At 41.3% G+C, this 23647-nt stretch overlaps 1 protein-coding gene across 2 annotated transcripts in view; it reads right to left on the minus strand.

Moving 5' to 3' along the window:
- Positions 1–23008, minus strand: part of tbl1xr1a (tbl1x receptor 1a) — a 58021-nt gene extending 35013 nt beyond the window's left edge. The window contains exon 1 of one of the 2 annotated variants that reach the window (XM_034702919.1): positions 22661–23008. The gene's annotated coding sequence lies outside the window, so the exon portion shown is untranslated. The remainder of the gene's footprint in view (positions 1–22660) is intronic. The other variant, XM_034702926.1, reaches the window with a different exon arrangement.
- Positions 23009–23647: the final 639 nt, after the last annotated feature.

Raw genomic sequence — 23647 nt, forward strand, 5'->3', positions numbered from 1 at the left:
CCTCGGCAGATCAGTATTTGGGTGAATTAGAGAATATTTGGAGCAGGAAATGATGTATTTGAATGAGCATCTACTGCTGAAATGATGAGCTATTTACCATTTAGTCAGCAAATGGAAAGAAATAACAAGCAGTAATATTGATGCACAATATTAACACAATGGCTTGAGGGAATGTAAACATTCAGTACAGTGTGTGCAGAAAATCAACTCTGAAGGGGAACTTTGAGGCAGATTTCAATGCACTTCCTTTCCTAGAGGCAGGAAGTACTCATTTTCTTGAGAAACAGCACATTCCTCTGTGAGGGATGAACTGATGTACCGGCTGATATTTGCCATGTTGACTGACATCGACCCATCAACTGAAGTTTGTTGTGTCACATCAATTTTATTCTTGCGTGCTAGTTCATCTAACTGCTGATTCTGTTGTGTTTTGTTTTTTTGTGATTGGGCAGAAGAAGTCACCTGTTGGACTAACTTGGATTTGTTTTTATGATTGAATGAGAAAAGAAATGTTGGCCGTAGTGTGAGAGTAGAACACTTTCAACAATTTATTTCAAATTCAAATGTCTGCACTTTGTCAGTTACGCCATGGCACGTGATTTTGATGCTGTGAGAGGACGCTGCTTTGTTTTTTTGTTTTGGAGTTGAATGGGTGAGGAGAGTGAGACGTCTCACATCCAAACTAGCTCTGCTGGGAGTTAAATGCAAAACAGCAGCAAACAAAGTGTAGCATAACAGCAGCGGTCAACGCAACATCATCGTGTCCTAAAACTTCTGGAGTAGGAGGATGTCACCCTCAATGCTGCAAAGAAAAAGATTGCCTGCTAAATTTTTAAAGCCACCTTATCATCATGGGAGCATGTCAGTAATACACAAGTGCTTCAAGTGTAGGCACGTTGGACGTCTCTCTTTTAAACTTCAACTGTGACATTGACAGTCCAAAGTTAGCGCCACACTGAGGGATTCTCTGTTACATTTTCAGTCCCTCGCTGTGCAACCTTTCACCAAGAAAATCTCTCCCCTTCTCATCTCTTCATCTTCCTCTTTTTCTACCACTATACCATGGAGGAAACTAACAATGTTACCACAGTAACCAGGCCACTATTAAAACTAAATAATCTGTCTTACATTGACGCTGGTTATGTTTAAAACCAAGACCAGAGTATGTGTTGAATTTAAAATGTTAATGCCATGTTTAGAGTTTAAAAAAGTTCCACTAAATAAATAAGAGCCGTTAAATAATTCTACAGTTTATGAACCGATTAGTTGTTTAATCATTTCAATAACCAATGACAAGTCAACTACTCAAATGGTCATTACTTGAAGCCCTGATTGGGCACTGATTTAAAATCACTGCACCAAAATGTTCAATACTCTAAATCCAAGAACTGAAAGTCGTGCTGTAGTGCAGGGACTGATGGTTTGATCATGTGACTCACTCACTAAGGAGTCTTATGAATGTTTTACCTCATCAGTAGGTGAACCCTTTCAGCATGTTTACTGCCAATATTTATAGCACTGTAAAACTGAAAACCCCTGCTATCAGCAGTGCCTTTGTGAAACCACTAACTTCAACTTGACTGCAGTTCAATCCTGTGGTAATTATTAAGACTGCAGATTGAAGTTGCGTCAGAGTGTTGCTGGATTGCATAATACTGTTAAGGGCTCTGGAAATCACTGAACATTCACATTTTTTTTCCCAAGCTCCTTCTCTCCACTCACTGCTTCCCTCCCAATTTTCCCTGACCTTGATTATTTCTGTGCCTCTCTTCTTTTAGTCATTCTTTCCCTTCATTCCTCCGTTTCCCTTCCTCCTGGCTCTGCTGCCTCCCCCTACAGAGGCTGCAGAGCAAAGGGAGCGATAGTGTTACCACAAAGAAAGCAGGAGTATTTGGGTGTGGCCAGAGGAACAGTGAAGTGTTGAAGGTTGCACGGTGCCTGCTGGAGGACATGGCTCTGCTGTGGTAGACTGAGGTTTCCAGGCAGCACAGGGCTGTCAAGATAATGATCTCTTTGATGGGAAATGAAATCAGAAAACGTGCATCTCTGCCGACATCTGTAACCATGTCAACGAGTGAAGATGCACACAAACAGTCTCGTAAAGTTTCAATGGAAACCTGCTTCAGTTTCAGAACAAACAGTATGTGGTTACATTAAAGGGAAATTAATGAAGATTGAATTTGTTGAACAGGAAAAACACCTTCATTAGCATCATTACCTTGACTTATTGATCGGGGACCACTTATTGACAACTAGGGATGGGCAATGATTTTTAAATATACGTTCACTTTGTAAAAATTGAAGGGTTACTTTGAATATTTTCTCATCTAAAAGTAAAATTTTTTCATTGTTTTTACCAGTCTCTGGTTGTTATACGTTATTCCCACCAGACGGTGGCGATAAAGTGTCTTAAAGCTGTTTGTTAACTCGGTTAGCAAACAGAAGAAGAATGCTAACAGCATTAAATAGCAAAAAAAGAAGAAAACATTTGCGACAGTAGCAGCGATTTTCTCCATTTCTGAATCTCACACCACTACGCATGTCTTTCCAGAGACTGAGTAGTCTTCTGAGCAAAAAAAAATTAAACACACGCCACGCCGTGTAACTCCAGTGTGCAACTACTTCACAATGCCCACAGTTACAAGTTAAGTGTGCGCCCCATGTATAGAGGCTTGCTGGATCGACTCCTGGCCTCTGTTACAACTGTATCTCAGAGTAAAACCAGACCATCAACCAATACAGCGAGAAAATCAAGTGATAAACCCAAAGAATGAAACAGTCCAGTCCAATTATGATGCTATGAGTGCATGGTGGCATCACTTTCAAGTCAAACCATATCCCACCCTTCACAATATATGAAAATGCAAGCACCCGGTCCAACTGCATTATTATCATCCTTCATTTGCGCATGAAAACCATGTTTTAAGGCCACTACAATACATATTCGTATCAGCCCAGAAACCTCAAATATTGATCACCAGCTCAAGGTTGTTACCATAGACTGTATAAATAATGGACGTAGTATCTGTGACGTCGTCCATCTGTTTTTGAAGCCGTTTTCAGGGCAATCGGCGGCGGCAGCCATATTGGAAATGTTGAACTCAACCTAACTTCTGTCGAGCGAATGTGGCGTAAAGAGGCGGGCTTTGAGACTCCTAGCCAACAGCTACAGTGTGCCCGCCTGTCAGTCAAGTCAGCTGTGCCTCTCAAAATGGGAAAGCTTGTAATCTTTATATCCTTGATATTGCCGTATGAAAAAATTCACCCCCTGTACAGTGTGTGCTGATCGTGAAATTAGCTGTCCAGACTACACTTGTTTTTTGTACCAGGCCGTTTATTTCTGCTGTAAAAATCAGCCTTTTAGAATCTGTGTGTATGTGGTTTCTGGTACTTTCGGAAACCAGATCAGATAGTCTCATTCAAACAGATTGAATGTTCCCAAAACACACACTCACTGTATCACGATACAATTAGGGCAATTCAAATTAATGTTCTAAATCAAAACGATTTGTATTTAATGATGTCAATTTCCCAATAATGCGATCTGTTTTATAATATCCCACCTCAACTGTAACTCAATCTAGCAGACATGTGTGGTGGTGTCTGTACAGACCCTGTCCTCTGCCTGTAATCTTGAATTGTCTCATCATGTGGACCACAATGACCAGGTGTCACCGCCATCTCTCATGTGCTGTTTGTCGGTCTGCAGCTGACATAAACGTAACTTGTGCATCTTAATGGAACACTAAATGGACTTGAAAAAACATTGGTATTCACTGAACTGGGAGTTAGAACCCTGTGTCATTGCTGTGTGAGAGCTGCAGGTCTGATGGAGAGCAAAGCAAGCAGAGATACCTGGGCAATATGAAGATCAGCTGCATGTAAACAAAATGTAGCTCCATATTGTACGTGAGCGCAGAGCTGTGGACGTGTTTAATCATGTATTGGAGTGTAACTGCTGTTAAAAGGCAACTTTCAGTGACGCTCAGTCTCTAAATTTCCCCTCTATGTCACTTACTATGTTGCTCTTTTGCACTAGCAAACAAATAGTGACATCTTCCAGCGTGGAGGTCATTGTGATCACAGGAAGTTAAAGAAAAAAAAGGACATTTTAATGTGGTAGATAAATCAATGTGAAGGGGAGGAAAATTATTACACCATTGTGAAAACGAAAATCACAATACTCTGCTGTATTGATATTTTTGCACAATCCTGCCCTACCCGTCACTGCTGCGCTCTTCTAATGACACTTTTTTTTCAGAACACATAAAAATGTCACTTTTTCATAGTAAATACTACATTTTTAAAAGCGAGTCACATTTGTATCAGAACACTTTTCTTTAGACAAAAGAACACTTCTGCCTTTTACTCTCTATCCATCCCTTGAAGGCCTCATTTAGACGAGAATTGTACCATTCAAGACAAAAGTCTTTCCTTTGCATTAAAAAAAAAAAAGCTTTGTTCATGTGACAATGTTTACAAAACGATCCGCATGGACACGAAACAGCATAAATGACTGAAAAAGCGGCAGTATGCATGTTAGGCTAGTAGTATATCAGAGGTCTACTGTTCATGCTAGCCCATAAAAACTAGGTATGGGCAATGATTTTCGAACCCTAACCCTAACCCATATACATGGCTGTACCATCACTTATGCTATGTTTTGGAATGTCAAAGCCACTGTAAAAAAAAAACAAATACAAAAAAGGGAAAACACTACAAATAATGACTTTTTTCCTAACAGTCAATATCTCCCTTCCTATCAATTTTCATTGACAGTTTTCCTTTTAACCGGTTTAAGCTCACTTTATTTTGCACATCCAAGTTCATTAACTTTATAAATTAGCATTATTATAAAACTTTACATACAAGGATTCCTAAAGTGTACCTTAAATTGTTTTGGTTAATTGTTATTAAAAATTTTGTAAGAAAAAAGAATTTCGATTATTTGAATAATTGTCAAATACACTGCTCAAAAAAATAAAGGGAACACTTAAAAAACCCATCCTAGATCTTGATTAATGAAATATTCCAGTTGAAAATCTTTATTCAAGTGGAATGTGTTGAAAACCAAACAACATAAAAATGATCAATAGAAATCAAAATCATTAACCCATGGAGGTCTGGATTCAGAATAATACTGAAAATCAAAGTGGAAAATCAGATCACAGGCTGATCCAACTTCTGTGGAAATTCCTCAAGACAATTCGAAATGTGGCTCAGTAGTGTGTGTGGCCTCCACATGCCTGTATACACTCCCTACAATGTCTGGGCATGCTCTTAATGAGACGACGGATGTTCTCCTGAGGGATCTCCTCCCAGACCTGGATCAGGGCATCAATCAACTCCTGGACAGTCTGTGGTGCGACGTGGCGTCGGTGGATGGAAAGAGACATGATGTCCAGAAGTGCTCTATTGGATTCAGGTCTGGGGAACAGGCAGGCCAGTCCATAACATCAATGCCTTCATCATGGAGGAACTGCTGACACACTCCAGCCACATGAGGTCGGGCATTGTCATGCATCAGAAGGAACCCAGGACCCACTGCACCAGCAAATGGTCTTACAATGGGTCTGAGGATCTCATCCCGGTATTTAATGGCAGTCAGGGTACCTCTGGTTAGCACATGGAGGTCTGTGCGGCCATCCAAGGATATGCCTCCCCAAACCATCACTGACCCACTGCCAAACCGGTCATGCTGGAGGATGTTGCAGGCAGCGGAACATTCTCCATGGCGTCTCCAGACTCTGTCATGTCTGTCACATGTGCTCAGTGTGAACCTGCTCTCATCCGTGAAGAGCACAGGGCGCCAATGGCGTATCTGCCAATCCTGGTGTTCTCTGGAAAATGCCAATCAGCATGCACGGTGTTGGGCTGTGAGCACAGGCCCCACTTGTGGACGTCTGGCCCTCATACCACCCTCATGGAGTCTGTTTCTCACAGTTTGAGCAGAAACATGCACATTAGTGGCCTGCTGGAGGTCATTCTGTAGGGCTCTGGCAGTGCTCCTCCTGTTCCTCCTTGCACAAACGAGCAGGTCCTGCTACTGGGTTGTTGTCCTACTACGGCCCTCCCCATGTCTCCTGGTGTAATGGCCTGTCTCCTGGTATCTCCTCCATGCTCTTGACACTGTGCTGGGAGACACAGCAAGCCTTCTTGCTACAGCGCGCATTGATGTGCCACCCTGGATGAGCTGCACTACCTGAGCAACTTCTGTGAGTTGCAGACACCATGCAACCTCTAGTGGCGAGGGCATTGGTAAAATGCAAAAGTGACCAAAAATCCGGCAGAAAGGATGAGGACAGGGAAATTGTCTGTGGCCTCCACCTGCAGAACCATTCCTTTATAGGGGTTGTCTTGCTAATTGCCTCTCATTTCCACCTGTTGTCTGTTCCATTTGCACAGCAGCAGGTGAAATTGATTCACAATAAGTGTTGCTTCCTAACTGGACAGGTTGATATCCCAGAAGTGTGATTGATTTGGAGTTACACTGTAATTTTAAGTGTTGCCTTTTTTTTTCTGAGCAGTGTAGAAGCCAATGATTAGCAAATAGTATTTTGGCTTGAAATGCCCATCCCTAATAAAAGCCCATATCAGACTAATTTAAGTAAAACCAAGATGCTCCAGATTGAACCCTGCACTCTTTCTAAGCAAACGCTCCCTGATTACACAAATCAACACATCAGAGCACTGCAAAGACCCTGCAACATTTAGCTTGGATTACACCTGGGATTTCACTCTCTGATGAGGTACACAAGTAATGCTTCACCAAAGGGAAAGGGGGCCAGTGAGGCCAGGACCAAAGCTAAAGACAGCTTGTTTGTGGTGAGATAAGCTGCTCAATTACTTCACACTACAGACCGGAACACTTCAAACTTTAGCCTGATATAAAGCAACCGAGGGCGCGACTGCAGTAGCGCAGCGCAGCGCTACTACAACCGAGTTGAAGATTCTAATCAGTGTCACCTCTCCACAGATCAGTTTCCTCAGTGAAACTTGATTAGCTTGCTTTATTTCTTCCTCTGACGGCTTGCCGGAGATGCCATTAGCGAAGTGAGCATTTGTTAAACAGTGTATGCAAATCAACCTATTTACTCAACAAAAGAATGATGGTACTTAACCAACCAACAGTTAACCTTTGACACCCCGACTGTGAGGATACTCATTAAAGGCAGGAAACGCCAGGTGGGGGAAATAAGCAAACACATTCACCAGAGACAGAGAGCAGGCGAGCAGAGATAACAGCAGGTCAGTTGACGTATCTGTAGTTATCAGTGGAACAACCACAGCACAGGCAGAATCACTAACATGAACACAGGAGCTCTTTCAGATGAAAGGCCACTGAGGGTAACCATTTTGAAGGAGCAGTGCTTCTGACGTAAGCATTTGCAAAACTTGTTGTAGAACAACAAAGTTCAACTCTTCCACGTTACAACACTTAGCATACACACAAACACACACACACACACACACAACATTCTACTCTGCAGCTTATCTACTATCTACATCAGCAATGACTTAATGAAGGAGGATGAGCTGAACATAACAGATTTTTACAAAGTCTAATTCTAGTATGGCCAGCGTCACTTATTGGTGTTTTAACTAAACAACACATTTAAGTCTTCATTCACAACTCCACTGAAATACAACCTCACTGCAACGTGCTTTCAGTATCATGCACTCCCATTGGCTGAGACAAGCCTCATTCTCAGATTTTCCATCTCAGAACAAATTCCCAAAGACACTCCAGTAGCAAAACCAAACATGTTTGACAAAAGCAGCACTGCCTAAAGCCACACCAGCAGTTTGGTAGCTCACATAACAGAATCATTTGCACCAATCCTGCAGCTGCAGCATGGCATTCCTGCGCTGGTGGGTCAACCCTGTCCTGGAAGCTGTGGAATGCACACTGTCTCTTCTCCTCCTTTTCAGCAACAGACGAACAGACTTGCTGTGGGGCATTTTCATCCGTCAGAAAGAATGAAAAAAAGGCTTCCTTTTACAATTTAATACAAAATGTAATTCTTGTGATTCAATCACAGACGCGTACAGTACATCGAGGACCTCAGCATTTCTAGAACAGGATTAGGTTTAGATTTAGCAGAAAATGCTTGAGGAGTCTAAGCAGTGATGTGAACTCCGCTGGGAGGATTATGTCCCCCCGTTCATGGACAGTAAATACGAGCTGAATGAACAATGTTAAAAATAAAGAACATCAGGAGGAGCTACAGCAGCAGATAAATATGGATAAAAATGCATCAGTGGATTAACTGTGAAACGACTGAAGTCACCAGGGTTATAGATGTGAGCATGATAAGATTCTAGGGTTTCTAGTATATTTCAAATGTCTTTAATATGCTGTAAAGTATAATCATGTTACATGCCAGTGGTCTTCAGCAGATCCAGATATGTATGAGGTATTCTACCTGGCTGGCCGACAATCTGACCGGCTGATAGAGTAGCTTTTCTTTAAAAAGTTGGACTGCTTTATCTTTTTTTTTTTTCAACAGAAACTATTGAGATGACTGTGTTTATAAACTAGCACAAGTCTTGTGCAAGTGTGGTCTACTTGCAGAGGTACACTGACGAGCCTGACTGACATTAGTTTTAGCACGCAGGTTAACCAATACGCTGCAAAACATACTCTGGTCTACGCAGTGAGGAAATTTAAGCAGCTCAGTTAAGACGTTACAAAATGTGTCAGACCTCAGCACTGTGGTGTCTTAAACTAAAAACTAAACTGAAAGATCTGAGGTGTATTTTGTATCAAAGGCCAAAAACTTGGGGTCCAAATTCTAGGGATGGGCAATGATTTCCGAATATTTGAATATTCCTCCACTGAGCAAAAATCGAAGAGATACTGAAAATATTTTAAAAGTACAATTTTTCATTGTTTTTTTTAACAGTGCCTGGGCGTAATACAGTATTCCCGCTAGACAATGGCTATAGAGTGTCTTAAAGCTTTAAGAATTGAGGTGTGAAAAAATATCGCTACAGCAATATATCGCGATACTTTGACCTCCAAGACGATATCGATATTTTTGTAATAATACAATTTCACACTTTAGGCGAGTTGGAACTAAAATACAACTTCAGTATTTCAAAAACTATAAAGTGGAAAAGTTGTTTTCAAACAAATAGTTTTGACTTAATTTGTCCTTTCAATTTTGAGTAATAGTGTGATTTACATAAACACTATCTCTATTTTTTCTTCGTTAACTGTGTAGAATATCCCAATACATCACAATATTGTGATATCGTGATATAGTGATGCTTATCGTATCGTGACCCAAGTATCGTGATGCGTATCGTATCGTGAGGTTCTTGGCAATACTCACCCCTATTTAAGAACTTAAATATCTGAGATAAATTTTGTATCAAAGGGCCAAAACTTGGGGTCAACATTCTGAAGATGTATTCTAACTCAATTCTAGGGATGGGCAATGATTTTCGAATATTCAAATATTTGTTCACTTTGTAAAAATCAAAGGATGCTGCAAATATTTTATCATTTTAAAAGTACAATTTTTCATAATTTTTAACAGTGCCTTGTTGTAATACAGTATTCCCGCCAGACGGTGGCAATAAAGCATCTTAAAGCTAGGGTTGGTAGTCTCGGAAAACTAGCATGAATTTGAAAGTAGCTTTTCCTCATGACTCCGTCTAACCCCCCCTCCTCCTTCGGCGCTCCTTCAAAAGGACGCCCCCCCCGCTCACATGCACGAGCGCTGCTGACTTGCGACCATATGATGGTGACTGATTCAAAACCGGTCCTCACCAAAACATTATCATAGTGAAAGTTAAAAACACAAATAAACATGGCTGCTGTTAGTACTCACAACTGTCATGCTAGCATTATCCAGTTGTACTGGTGACACGATATCAGGAGAAAAGTTATAACATATATAATACTGTAACAGCTCTACTGTTTGTTAAACATGTTCAGTGAAGATGTTCTTAATTCCTACAGTGTTGACAGTCAGTGAAGGCATCAGGAGAGGTGTAGGGTGTGCAGCGGGAGAGAGGAGAGACAAGAGAAGTTCTTCATTCATTCAAACATTGATTGTTGTTTTGTTGGTTGACGTGATCACTGCCGACAGTGACCAGTTATTAAAGCTTAAAGTGTTCACGAATCGGCTCGTCATCACTACAGCGTCCGGACGGACGCTACGATATACATTTTCTGTAGGACTTACTGAATGTCATTAGTTCTTTTTCTTGTCAGAGCCCCTGTGGTGAGAGCTTTTTAGACTCTGATCCGGACTACAGTCCTGAGCAAAGCACCTCATCGGGTCAGAGGGAACAGGCACGAGGTCGAGCGAGTGGGGCAGTGAGTAGAATCAGGGGAAGCAGAGACAGGAGACGGGGACTCGGAGTTCACGCCGGGGAAATGTACGCGCAGGAGGCGGGCAGAACAGCAGGACGGAATTTAAATGGTTTGAAATTTTGGCACCCAAAAAACGGTGATTGGTTGGTGTTTTCCCAGGTTTACTCCGGCTGTACATAGCAGCTTTTCTTCACTCTTTTTTAAGAACACATTATGTATTGATTGCCATCAGGACATAAAGATCATTTTAACCAGTATAACAAAAAGTGTATCTAAATCTGATTTCCAACCCCAGCTTTAAAGCTGCATTAAGTAACAGAAGAAGAAGAAAACATTCGCGACAGTCGAGGCCTTTTCTCCGTTTCTGAACCTCACACTACTACACATGTATTTCCAGAGACTGAGCATGGCTGAGAAATCTAAACATAAACGGCAAGCCACAGAAACACAGACATAAAGATCGAGACAGACGCTGTTAGTGCCCGCTATTAGCAGCTCTACGTCCTGCTGCTGGTTGACGCGACTGCTACACAAACAGGCTGTTGACGGGACAGGTGTGTGTGTGTGTGTGTGTGTGTGTGTGTGTGTGTGTGTGTGTGTGTGTGTGTGTGTGTGTGTGTGTGTGTGTGTTTGTGTGTGTAGGGGGGGGGGGATTATTCAGAAAATAGATGAATAGATGCAATGGATAATCAAATAGAATTTTGGCTAGAAATGCCCATCCCTACTCCAAAACATCACCTAGACCAAACATCAACGTTGTGTTTGAACCTCTACTTCAACTATCTCTGTGCACTGTGTGAGCTTCAGGTGTTACTAGTTAATATACACATCACACCATAAATCCATTCCACAGGCAGTTCACATGTTCATTGAAGCCAATGATATCCAAATGTAGTCAACATTGGCTCTGAAGGTGTCGATGAGGCAGGGATTCAAAGCAAACACTTTGCTTCCGTTGCCGGATAACAGTCCACGTATATCCTCCACTCTCAGAGGGGTAAGGCTTATATAACCATACAAACGACTACATTCAAATGAATATATTAACTCCATCATCATGCCAACGTCAAAGCTTCAAGGCTTCTACGTATTTGGGTCAGCTTTTCTAAAGATGAAGAGGTTTATAACCAAAAGAGTGCAAAACAACAGCAGCATGGATTCAGCAACTGATGACTAGAGAGTATTCAAAGAACAAAAATCTGAACAAACATCACTAAGGCCAAAGAGATCACAAACAAGATGATGGACCGACCTTTCTCCATTAACTCTTTTCATGCTGCCATTTCAACACTCCATATCTACACCCTGTGTCCTGCCTTCAACATAAATGATAGCGGCATGATGGTGGGACCAACTTATTTAGGGATGTTCCCATGTGACTATTATGGTAGTTGTTCAAAGAAATTAAAATTCAGACTAGCCAAATAATCCAAATGCGGGCCAATGATGGTAACGTTTGCTGAATGTGACTACCGCGCTAGCAGCCCCAGCCTTTGGGCCTCCCTGTACATTAACGTCCACATGCCAAGGTTTGTAAGGCATGGATCTGGTCGAGTTAACAAGACACAGCTGTATCTCAGATTACTGGATCAAAATACCCCAAGCCGCGCCACAATACGAGAGGCCTCCTATCATCTGTTGTTGTTTACAACCTGCAGTAGTCGGCATCAAACGGAACTACAGCTCCAGCTAGTGGCGGGAAGCTGCACTAGAGCTCAGACAAAACATAAGTCCACGTGTCAGGACTACTTTACTAAAATATCAATAACTTGTTTGAATGACTTTGGAGGGAGATTATGTTTAATCATGTAGTCGACCACAAAACCGTCATACAAGCAATGAAATATCTCATTAAAATGATTGAAAAGGATTATGGTGTATATTTTGTCAAAAACACAACATCTCATAAATCACATAGGAAGAATATGCAGAAATAACCCAGTGCCTCTTATTTAAACGGCCAGCTTAAGGCTGGGACGGAAGCAGGACACGAATAACCACCCTTGGTCTCTGCAGCAGAGGGGGGGGGGGGGGGGGGGGGCTGAAGGCCTGTAAACTTCAAAGCCTTGTGGGTAGGGAGGGGGAGGGGCCTCCCTGCACAGACACATTCTTCACAATGTTGAACTTGACCCCTGGGGTTTCCACACACACACAATGTGGCTGCTGTCAACTGAGTGTGTACATGCATGTAAGCAGACCTGAGTGTGGAAGTAGTGTGTGTGTGTGTGTGTGTGTGTGTGTGTGTGTGTGTGTGTGTGTGTGTGTGTGTGTGTGTGTGTGTGTGTGTGTGTGTGTGTGTGTGGGGGTCAGACAGAGCGCTTAATATTATCTGTTCCTCTAAACCTGTTTTAGCACATGAACCTAACCAAAGTGCTGCTCTGCATTCTGAAGGAAGAAACAAGCAAACAGGTCCAGACCTACATGTTCAAGTCTCTCCAGCACACAATGGTTTACAGCATGTGTCGGCTCTCTACAACCCTTTCTACCTTTTTAACATCATCGCAACAGAGCAAAGTGTTAAATGAAGTTACATGTCCGGACATTCCTTCCTCTACAGCAGAACTTAAAAATAATGACAAACCAAAAATCCTGCACTGGAGTGAGACATCTTGCATCCTTACTATCTTTGCTGAGAGTGGCGTATGCAAAACAGCGACCAGGAAGCAATAAGTAAAAAAAACACTGCATAATAAATTACTGAGTGGTGAGACGTCTCGTATTCTTACAACCTCTGCTTAATATAGCACAGTACAGCATGTGTAGTACATGCATAACAAAGACGTGGAAGTGACGGGTAAACAGAACAATGCAACATGGCAGCAACTGATGCATCAACATGGCATCAAAAAATGTCCTACACCCTGGAGCCTTTTACTCAATGCTGCAAAGAACAGAGCCGATCTGTAGACCAGCACGTCAGTAATGCACGTCAAGCGAGAAAAAGGCACGCTGAGAACAACTTCACGCACAGAGTTAGAGACACATTTTTAGTCCCTCACCTCAAATATTTGCCTGATTTAAAATCATCATTGGGTTATTGTGCAAGTTAATATCAGATTTATTCGGATTATTCTGATAATCGTTGACGATCAAAATAGTCATTCGTTGCAGTTCAGGTCCCAAGTTGGAAATCATGTAAACATCCAAAATCCAACAAACTGTTTTCATTCATCTCTTTGATAAGACACTATTGAGAGAATTGAAACTGTAATGGATATTGGTTACAGCTAGGGCTGGGCGATAACTCGATAACAATAATTATCGTGATATAATTTTTCTCAATATAAATATAACAAACATGCGATAAAATAACCTGTAATTAAACTTGCCAACCACTGGGGGGTGCTAATGTGCCTTAAATGCTAGGTGTCACCCAACATCAGACAGAAGAAGAAGACGGCATGGAACAGCCAATCATGTCGCGGGGATAGAGGTAGGTGGGGCTTAAATATATAAGCAGCCGAATGATAACACAGCTGAAACGAGCGACAGCGGCACGGAAGAAAACTCAAAACCTAACCAGCTCTGCACAAAAGACCTGCTTCCTGTTAGCACCGTCAGAAATGAGGGATTGAAGAAGATTATCAGAAAACGAAATCCAGACAAAAACAAACTGTGTTTCTTCAACTTTCACTCAGGACCAAAAATCTGCCTTTAAATGTAAATAGAATAATGATTTGATATTGTGATAATTATCTTTATCGACTGATATGAAATATTTGATCGTGATAACATCATTTTCAATGTCGCCCAGCTCTAGTTACAGCAGATTAGAATCCCTTCACCCACTCACTATACAATATCCTTTACTCAGCATATCCTTTACCTGATATTTGAACCATAATCCACAGGTTGTAACATTCTGGGTGTTGTCTATCACTCTAATGTATCTTATCTGAATGAATGTGATAGCAGCACTTTGGGATATTTATTCTTGATGCTGAATTCTCGTCATGGTGAGAAACTGCACATTTATGTCGCCTTGGGTCAACTCTCCTTTCTCGTCACATGATCATTAAAATCTGACTCTACTTCTCTTCACTGCTTGTGCTGTAATAAACAGACATTTTAGTCAGACAGGGTCCAGAAAGAGAGAGAGAGAGAGAGAGAGAGAAATACTAGAGAGAGAGAGGGGCTCTGACATATTGCCTATTCACGCCGGGATGTTTATTCCCTGTTCTGCCTCATTTGCAATGTGGAACGCGTGGAGGCATAATGTTGGGGTATAGTTGTTCCCCATTTTGATCTTCCCTTAGAGTTGGAACAGAGGTGGAATGGGGGGGAAGAGGGTGACGATGTGTAGCGTCAGAGCCGGCAGAGCAATACATGCCTGGGTGTACTTGGATGTCAGAGTGTGTGTGTGTGTGTGTGTGTGTGTGTGTGTGTGTGTGGGTAAGTAGCCCCTACTGTGTTTACAAGCTGTGCCTCTCGCGCTTCCGCAACCCCGTAAATGTGTAAAAACACATACTGCAACATAAACAAAGGGTGCAATGATGGCGGAACTCCGTTCCAGTTTTGTTGCAGCGCTGCAGTGTGTAAGAAGATTAAGACAATACTGCAGCGCTGCACAGAAAATGTGACTCCATTCGTATTCTACGGTTAACTAGTGCTGATTTTCCAAATTTGAATAAAGCTTCTGCGCTCTGGACTAGAGGCTGACATTTTTTCGGGAATCCCACGGGTCATGGGATTCCCGCAGGATGGGAGTCAAATTTATGAATTAATCACGTGATTGGGACGGTACAGGATAAAATTTTTTTACAGGAGCAGACGAGAGCAGGAAGGTCTAGAGGGACTGTTGTTAAGTCTTACTTGTGACAGCAAGAAGTTTTCTCGGTTCATTGTGTGTAATCTGTGAACATTAGCTCACAGTTCAAACACCTGCACCACCAGGTAACGTGGTGTGGTAACTTGAATCGTTTTTTCCTCTTTGAACTCTGGCTCATAAAGGTGTCCACGTGTGTCTGCAGTAAACGGCATGACATCGCTGCAGTCAGAATCCCTCATTATAAAGTTTGGTTGTATTTTTATGACTTTGAAGCTGCAGACCTGAACAGCTGATCAGTGCGCTGCAGGCGGAGGAGCACGTCTGTGTTGCGTCCACAAATAATGCAAAAACAAACAGGTTTTCTGATGTGAAGTGAAAGTGAAGTGCTGACAAAATACGGTATGGGAATTGTGAAGGTAATGCCTAATGCACTTCTATTCGTTGCGGTATGTATTGCCTAAAGACTAAAAGAAGAGAAAAAATGGGAAGAAAATCCAATCCCGTGTCACCCTCTACTCTGGACCTCAATGACATCAAAGCTGGTTGCAGCTTTCTTTGAGCTTTCTTTGTGAAGACACAAAAACAACTCTACTTTTGTTTCAGGCTGTTAGCTGGAGGCTAACGTCTTGTTCTTTCAAGTAAATACACAGCGACCTATATAAACACAAACAGCTAACGTGGCTTACCGCTGCTAATTTAAGAACAACAGGTTTATTATTACAAACATTGTCACAGATACTTGAACATGAGAAGCCAGAGACTGAGGTTTAAGAGGTTCTTATTACACCCCTATTTAACCATGTTTTTTTACAGGTATCATGGTTCGCATGGGTCACCGTTTCAGATCTGAAAATCATGAATTCTGGATTAATCTGGAATAATCCCATGCTTGTTATAGCATCCATTAACAGATGAGGTGGTGGCAACAACATTCCGAAAAGACTAATCACTACAGAGGCCAGTGGACGACTAATGTGATCTGTTTGCCAGTACAAAACACCGACCAATTTGGCAAACCTAGTCTTGATCATAGGCTGTATAAATAATGGACGCAGTATCTGTGACGTCACCCAGCTGTTTCTGAAGCGCTGTTTTGAAGCCAATCATTGGCGGGAGCCATATTGGAAATGCTGAACTCAACCTAACTGCTGTCGAGTGAGTGTGAGGTAAAGAGGCGGGCTTCTAGCCTCCTAGCCAACAGCTACAGTGTTCCTGCCTGTCAATCAAGTCAGCTGTGCCTCTCATAATGGAAAACTCAAAATCTTAATATCTTGCTGCATTATGAAAAAAATCACCGCCCCATACATTGAGTGCCGATCGAGAAATTAGCTCTTCAGACTGAAGCCATTTTTTGTACCAGGCTGAAAACATGTTTACTTCTGCAGTAAAGAGCTGCTTTTCTGAATTAATGTGGTTTCCGGTACTTCTGGAGCCAGCCTCAAGCAGACACTCGAGGAATGGCAGTTTTCAACACTTCCGCATTGGCTTCAATTCTCGCAGCCAGATAACGCTGCTAGCTTGGTGTTGATCTAATAATAGAAAAAGCTAACATTTCACTTCTTTCAAAGGATGCTGTGGGTCATGAAAGTCATGATTTGTAAAGCAGCTCTAGAAGTTAGAGAGATATCTTTAAAATCCTCAAACTCTATTTTATAAACAAGACATTCCTGCTCATGAAGGACTTGCTGAAAACAATTTAGTTCAAAGTGAAACAATCAATAAAAAGTTCCATACGACCCCTCAGGAAGTCTACACACCACACTCACAACCCACTGTCTGATTTGGATCAAAAAATGTGTCAACAGGATGTGACATAACTTTCATTTCAGAGGCTGTACTTTGTGCTGCTATTGTGCTGCATTGGATTACATCGTTGTGTGTTAATAGTATTTCTGCCACACCTCCCCCTCACACACCATCGTCACAAAACACAGCATTGTATTTCTTCTATCAGTCAATGTAATTTACTCAAGCATTAAAAGGACTGCTCCATATTTGAGCATCTCTCCAGCTCATGTCAGGCCATTACCTAACTGAGGAAGACATTTTCACTCACTGCACTTCTTTGTCCATTTTGTCTTTCCCTTTTCAATTCACAACACTGACGAGCAGCGGTTACATAACTGTACTACTCCAGCACTCTTCCTCTGTGATTTAATAAGGCCAACTAATCAATGTGTCCTGTGTACGTAACATGACTCAGCTGCCTGCTCCGAAAATAACCAGATTCTTGTGTCCTGTTCTCAACGTTTGCTCTGAGAAAGCAACACTGAGGACTAACACTGTCTTTATTAGCAGTGTTTACATTATATTTCAGCTATTTTTTAAGTTACAGCTTCATTGTACAACAGATAACTGAGAGCAGCAAAATAAATGAGTCACTCTATAGAAACAAGAACATCAAGGATTTATCTTTTTTTGTTCTGTTTCCAGCTCTGATGTCAGGAGCAGAGAGGTAACCTTGCTTGTAATACACACAGAGAAAAGAGGACACAGTTAAGGTCAACAAGCCTGTTGGTTGAGAAAATGCAGCCATGGCCATCAGCTGTCAAATACCAATCACGTTTAACAGCTAGGGAGATTGTAAAATGTACAAGAAGTGAGTTACAGCCATTCAGAGCACGAAAATACTCTGAAGTTTCTCTTTCAAGAACTAAAAAGCTGCGCTCAAGAATCATGATTTCCCCAATATGAAGTGAAACATTAAGTCTTTCACTGTGATAGGCTTTCCACTCCTCACAATCATTATTTAGTGTATGCTAGCTCATTTCAAAAACATGCCTCATTACAAAAGGACAGCCAAAATACTATAACTCAATGGATGCTTTAATATATACATACACTGGTGTTTTTCAAAACTCCCCATCACTCTGACTTTTGCATATTGTACACATTACAGTCAGTTGTATTCTGTATTCCAGGAAGCAATATTTGACCGTGAGCGAGGGGTATTCCTAACTCACTAACTTCCTGGTGATGTAAACAGAAATGTAACTTTTGACCAACCCAGTTCTCTACATGTAAATACTCACTCTGAAAAACAGTCAGAATTGAGCAAATTATGTAAAACTGCTGTCCCAAGTGGGGCTAACAATAGCAGAGCTAGCACCACCATCCTTGTTTGTGTGCATGACAAGGCCTGCTGATTGCACATTGCTCTAGCAGAGTGGTGATGTGCCATTTTCACCAGACACAGCCTAAGTACAACTTTATTATCTCCATTTACTCAATCAGAACACTGCCAAACCACACCACGCTGCGAGATGCCATCTGTCATCTGAGCTTATTTACATCCAGAGCTGCAGCCTCCATCTCAACAATAAGGCTGCAACCACAGACTGTAAATAATGGACGTAGTATCCGTGACGTCACTCATCTGTTTCTGAAGCGCTGTTTTGAAGCCAATCATTGGCGGGAGCCATATTGGAAATGATGAAGTCAATCTAACTGCTGTCGAGCTAGTGTGAGGTAAAGAGGCGGGCTTTGAGCCTCCTAGCCAACAGCTACAGTGTTCCCTGCAGTTTATAACACTTCCGCATGGGCTTCATATTTTGGGACCGGAGGTTGCCGCTTGGCCACAACCAACGACTACTTCAACAGTGGACTAGTCCTCCGCTATCCAAACCATTATCCAACTAACCAGTCAACTAATTGGTAAATCGTCGCACCACTACCCAACACTTCACCAGCATTTCAGGCCTACAATGATAAAAGTAGAAATGTGTTGTTTAGTAATTTTGCATCATTTTGTTTAGTCAACTAAAGGCACACATTATTACTAGGAACACATACTGGGTGCATGAGGTTCACATCCCTACAACAATAAAAAGCTTGTAAATGTTCAACATCTTTATCTGGTATCCTGAAGTCAAACAATGACAGCGCAGACACGGAGACATTGGCTTTAACACTTGTATTGTCGACTCCTCAGTCTGTAGGGTGTTATTGTCTGTTTGCTTTGTTTGATTTTTGCTTTGTTTTCCTACTTCTGTTTGTGTGCGACTCATCCAGAATGGACAAAATGCTAGAGACACCTTATTGAAGAGATGTTCATAACAACTAAAAAGATCATGCAAGATTAAAGCTACAAATAAAACAGCAAATCAGGCCAAGATAACCATAAGAGGTTTGTTTTAAAGATGGTATTTTACCCATTCTAGTGTGTGTGTATTCTAATGGTGGATTCTAGGGATGTAAGGATATATCGCAAGACGGTAAAAAATCGATATAAATAAGGGTGGATTCAAATCAATTCAACAACATTTGTATCTGGATATTATTTTTAAACAGTGGAGGGCTCTATCTGCATTTCACTCTGCTTGTTCAACATCATTAAGTCTCTAGGCTGCTGTCTCGTCACTCACTGAGTGGAGGTGTTTGAAGTTTAAAGCATGTTTCAGAATCAGCTGAATGAAGGTGTTGCTCACAGCGGAGACGCTCAGCGGTGGGCTGCAGCTGAGTGACAGGTCTCCACAAGCGCTTTTTTTCTCCACCGCCAGACTGATTCTGACCCGGTTGCACTCCCGGCAGACACATGACCGCGTTCACATGCTTATTTATCTCAATAAGAACGAAAAAAACTGGACACTGAGTCCAAAGTCTTATTCTGTTCAGTTGTCCTGTTGCAGTAAATCCACATGTTGTAGTCTGAGTCTTCACTCTATGAACATGCGTCCACAGAGATTATTTATAAGCCTGCTCCTCACGTTGATATTCAGCATGTTAACATTTTGAACATCTCAATATGATCTGTAGCCGTTTCATATGTCAGTAATATACACTGTGTCGTGAAGGAAAATTTGATTGAGGGGAAAAAAACGCATGTCATTATTTTTGACATGGAACACGTTCACGTTTTTTTAATGATTAAACTATAATTGATCGTTAACATTTCCAAAGATCGATCACGGAAAATACATGAAATTTACATCCCTAATTTAAAGAGATTACATCCGTTGTGGATTCTAGTAGTTCTCAGACTTCTAAGTTGGCTCACAGTACAGCTAGCCAGTGTATGCATTACCAAAGTTAAATTACCCATTTATTGGCTGCCCTCTTGGGTAGATGAGAGCCCTTCTCTTGTCTCATGTGAAGTGATCATGATCTGCATAGACCAAAGAACCAACATAACTTATGCAGGTAGGTTTACTTTGAAGTGAGATTAATGGATAAGAGAGGTATGTTGAACCAAAGCTGGAGGTTTAATGTCAAAAACATGACTCTCTTTTAACTGGGTGAGAGTGCTCTTCACTCATGTTGCAGATCCAATCTTCTCGGGTGGGTATGCTCAAAATATCAGATTTAGGTTGGCTTAAAGGAAGCACATTTTCAGAGTCTGATGAAAATAATTTTTACTACTTAAAAGAAAAGACACCACAGCCTTGACACCCATTATCTCTGATTTAGTTTAAGGTTTTGTCAAGCCAGCTTACAATAGCAGAATCTGGCTTGTCGGACATGATGTGTTGTTCAGGTGTGACCCTGATCTTACTGTGAGTCATCTACAATGGAGCAAGAAAAATCCTTTAAGACAACCTCACTGAACTTACATCAGATCAGAGCTAAGCAAATAGGTTGCTTAACTGGCCTTACAAGGAGACAGGAAGTAAACTTTTTTTAACCAGCTGTTGCAATCGTTTGTTTACCAACAGTTTACCAAAACACTGCTTAAGTAAGGAGTAAGAAACAATCGACGTAATAGGATGAAAACAAAAGAGTAGAGGAAGTGTTTCAGGAAACGTCTCCTTTAATATCTTTCTTCTCTACCAACATAGACGTTACTAGCCTCCATGTCTTGCTCTATTGATGTACAGAGAGTAATCTAGCATGGTGGAAACTATTTTTAGCATCAACAAACTACACAATACTTGTTTTAACAGTTGCAGGAATCCCTTCCTTGACACTCGCTCTCGATCTCAATGCACAAGCTAAAACAAAGACTAGTGTCGTCTCACCACTTTTGTAAGAAGTTGCTTTTGAATGCACCACAAACACTGACAGCCAGCTGAAACGCAGATGTGCTGCACCTGTGCAAGAGGAAATAACTAGATGGTAGTCGAGAACGAAAGAAAGACAATCAGATGGAATAAACAGGTCAATGGTAAGAGAAAAAATAGACATAGAAGGTTTTGAACTTGAACCACTTAACCTGACAAATTGGATCATAAGGCCAACTAGAGTCTAATAAACCCAGTGCCTACTAAAGTGCATGAAATATAGGCTGCCCTGTTTGTGTTAAAAAACAAACACAACCTGCTTTGAACGCACCACATATTCATTAGAAGTGCTGCTAAGGCTCTACAACAAACAATCAACAATAAATAACAGAACAGCCTCTTCATTTCCCTTGATGAATGAACAAGGTTTCCCTGTGATGGTGCACTCCAAGGGGTCTCAATCCCTCATCAGGACACCTTATCTCACATTATTGTTTACATAACCTACATTTAATATTAGCTGCCTGTATTCATTACAAGCTTTAATGTGGATCATAACACACCACACAGCTAGAAACCCATGTGGGATAAAATGGTGACAGAAGACATTGTGTGTGAATAATTTTGATATGAATCTCAATTCACAGCTAAAAATACCACAACCCAATTAGCCTGTGAATCCTGACTCTGGCTAACCAGATTCAGAGCATTTCCCCTTATCTGGGACTGGTACATTGTGTCATTGAGTTGAGCTCCACAAGGTTGGCAAGTGGCCCTCTTGGGTGTGTGTGTGTGTGTTAGTGTGTGTGCATGTGTGTGTTTGTATGTGTGTGTCACCCTTCCCCCACAGGGCCCATGGCTTTAGAGTAACCAGCTGCAAAGCACTCTAGAAAGCTTTGAATAAGATTGACACTGGTATTAAAACATTATATAATAACAGTCTGTACACGTGGGAACATTAAAGAATCCACTCTTTGTTGACAGTCAAGGTTAAACAGCAACACTATCATCATCTGAGACTGGAACTACCTGTAAAACACAACTCGAGCTGTCAATTAAAATTGTCAGACAAATTGCTTAGTCTGCCAAAAGTATGGTTCCAATTTAGACTTGTGATATTTATTTGTAATTGTTCAGCCTATTACAACACTTGCAGTGTCTCAAAGTGGTTCAAAGTGTATTCAAACATTCAAACAATTATTATCCTAATCTTATATTTTCAAAAGTGTCTTTATTGACTGAAATCACACAAATAAAATAGTTAGGTAAAAAGTTAGTGACACAAATTAGTTTTCATTGTTTACAATAAAAGCATGAAGAGTAATTAAAATTGTTCATATATCCCTAAAGTGTTTTTAATTCAAAGCTGGCTGGAGTTGCAGGAAGGAAGGGCGCGCACACAAACACAAACCAACCACGAGAGCTGCCCTACAACACATGCACGGTACGCGCGCCTACTTACGCGCTGACGCTGCCCATCCCCCACACCAGACAGAAAATAGACAAATAAACGTTGAAAACAGCGCAATAATCCACCCAAACCTCGTGTATACAAGCATATGTGACTACTCCACACTCGGGTATAATTTATAATGGCAATAATAGCGAAAAAAGGCAACAAACACTCACCAAACGCTCCAAATCACACAAGGGGGGTGCCTTCTCCTCTGTGCTCCTAATATGGAATCTCCTCCTCCTCCACCACCGTTGTTTTCTACCTCTAATTAAACCTCGAAAAAGCGTTATAACGGCCTGCAGACCCGGCCATCCGATGCTAGGAATCCCCAATGACCGATGTGTTGTGGATACACGGGCATATATGATGATAAATCCCCTTAAAAATGAGCTGGATGCACAGTTGGGTCTAGATTGTAGGTTTGCTCGCTAGTAGAGAAAAGAGCCAAACGGTTCAGTAGCAGCCAACGGCTTCAGACTGAAACACAGAGCGGCTGACCTGCCAGGAGAAAATGAGGTAGGCCTGAGCTCCTCGCTGCAGGAAGCACACTCCAGTCACATAAACATCAAAATCGGTGTCGCAGTGGAGAAAAGGATGTTGTAGTCGGGCTGGGGTTAACAGGAACTATGAAAAATATAACATACACATATAACGTTAAATATAAATTAAACAGTATAAAATTTAAAGCACAATAAGCTTTAATCCTTAACACATGTCTATTTTATGGTGAGTGAAAGCATGCTAGTTTTTACAATGAAAGAGGTGAAGACTCATTCTTTTGTTTTAATTTTCCCAAACACAAAATTGTGCTATATCATTTATGATTTTTATTCCAGCTATTTCTTATTTTAGATAAATAGCAGCAGGGCCGGCCCATGGCATAGGCAGTATAGGCAAAAGCTAGGGGCACCGGCCGTCCATAGGGGGCGCCGCTGAATGAGTGAGGAAGAAAATTTGATATAATAAGAAATATGATATTATTCTATCTAATTTAAAGCTGCCGTTGGTAGGAATGGTGTAAAAAACTTTACCTTTTTTCTGCTAGGCTTGGAGAAAAGGTCATAATACCAATCGGTACTCATCTGTAAGTGAAGTCATTTGAGATTATGGCGAAATCTCTATGTTTTCAAATGCCTATGTATAAAGCAATGTTATTATTC

The sequence above is a fragment of the Notolabrus celidotus genome, chromosome 2, assembly GCF_009762535.1.
Source record: "Notolabrus celidotus isolate fNotCel1 chromosome 2, fNotCel1.pri, whole genome shotgun sequence".
NCBI classification, from domain to species: Eukaryota; Metazoa; Chordata; class Actinopteri; order Labriformes; family Labridae; genus Notolabrus; species Notolabrus celidotus.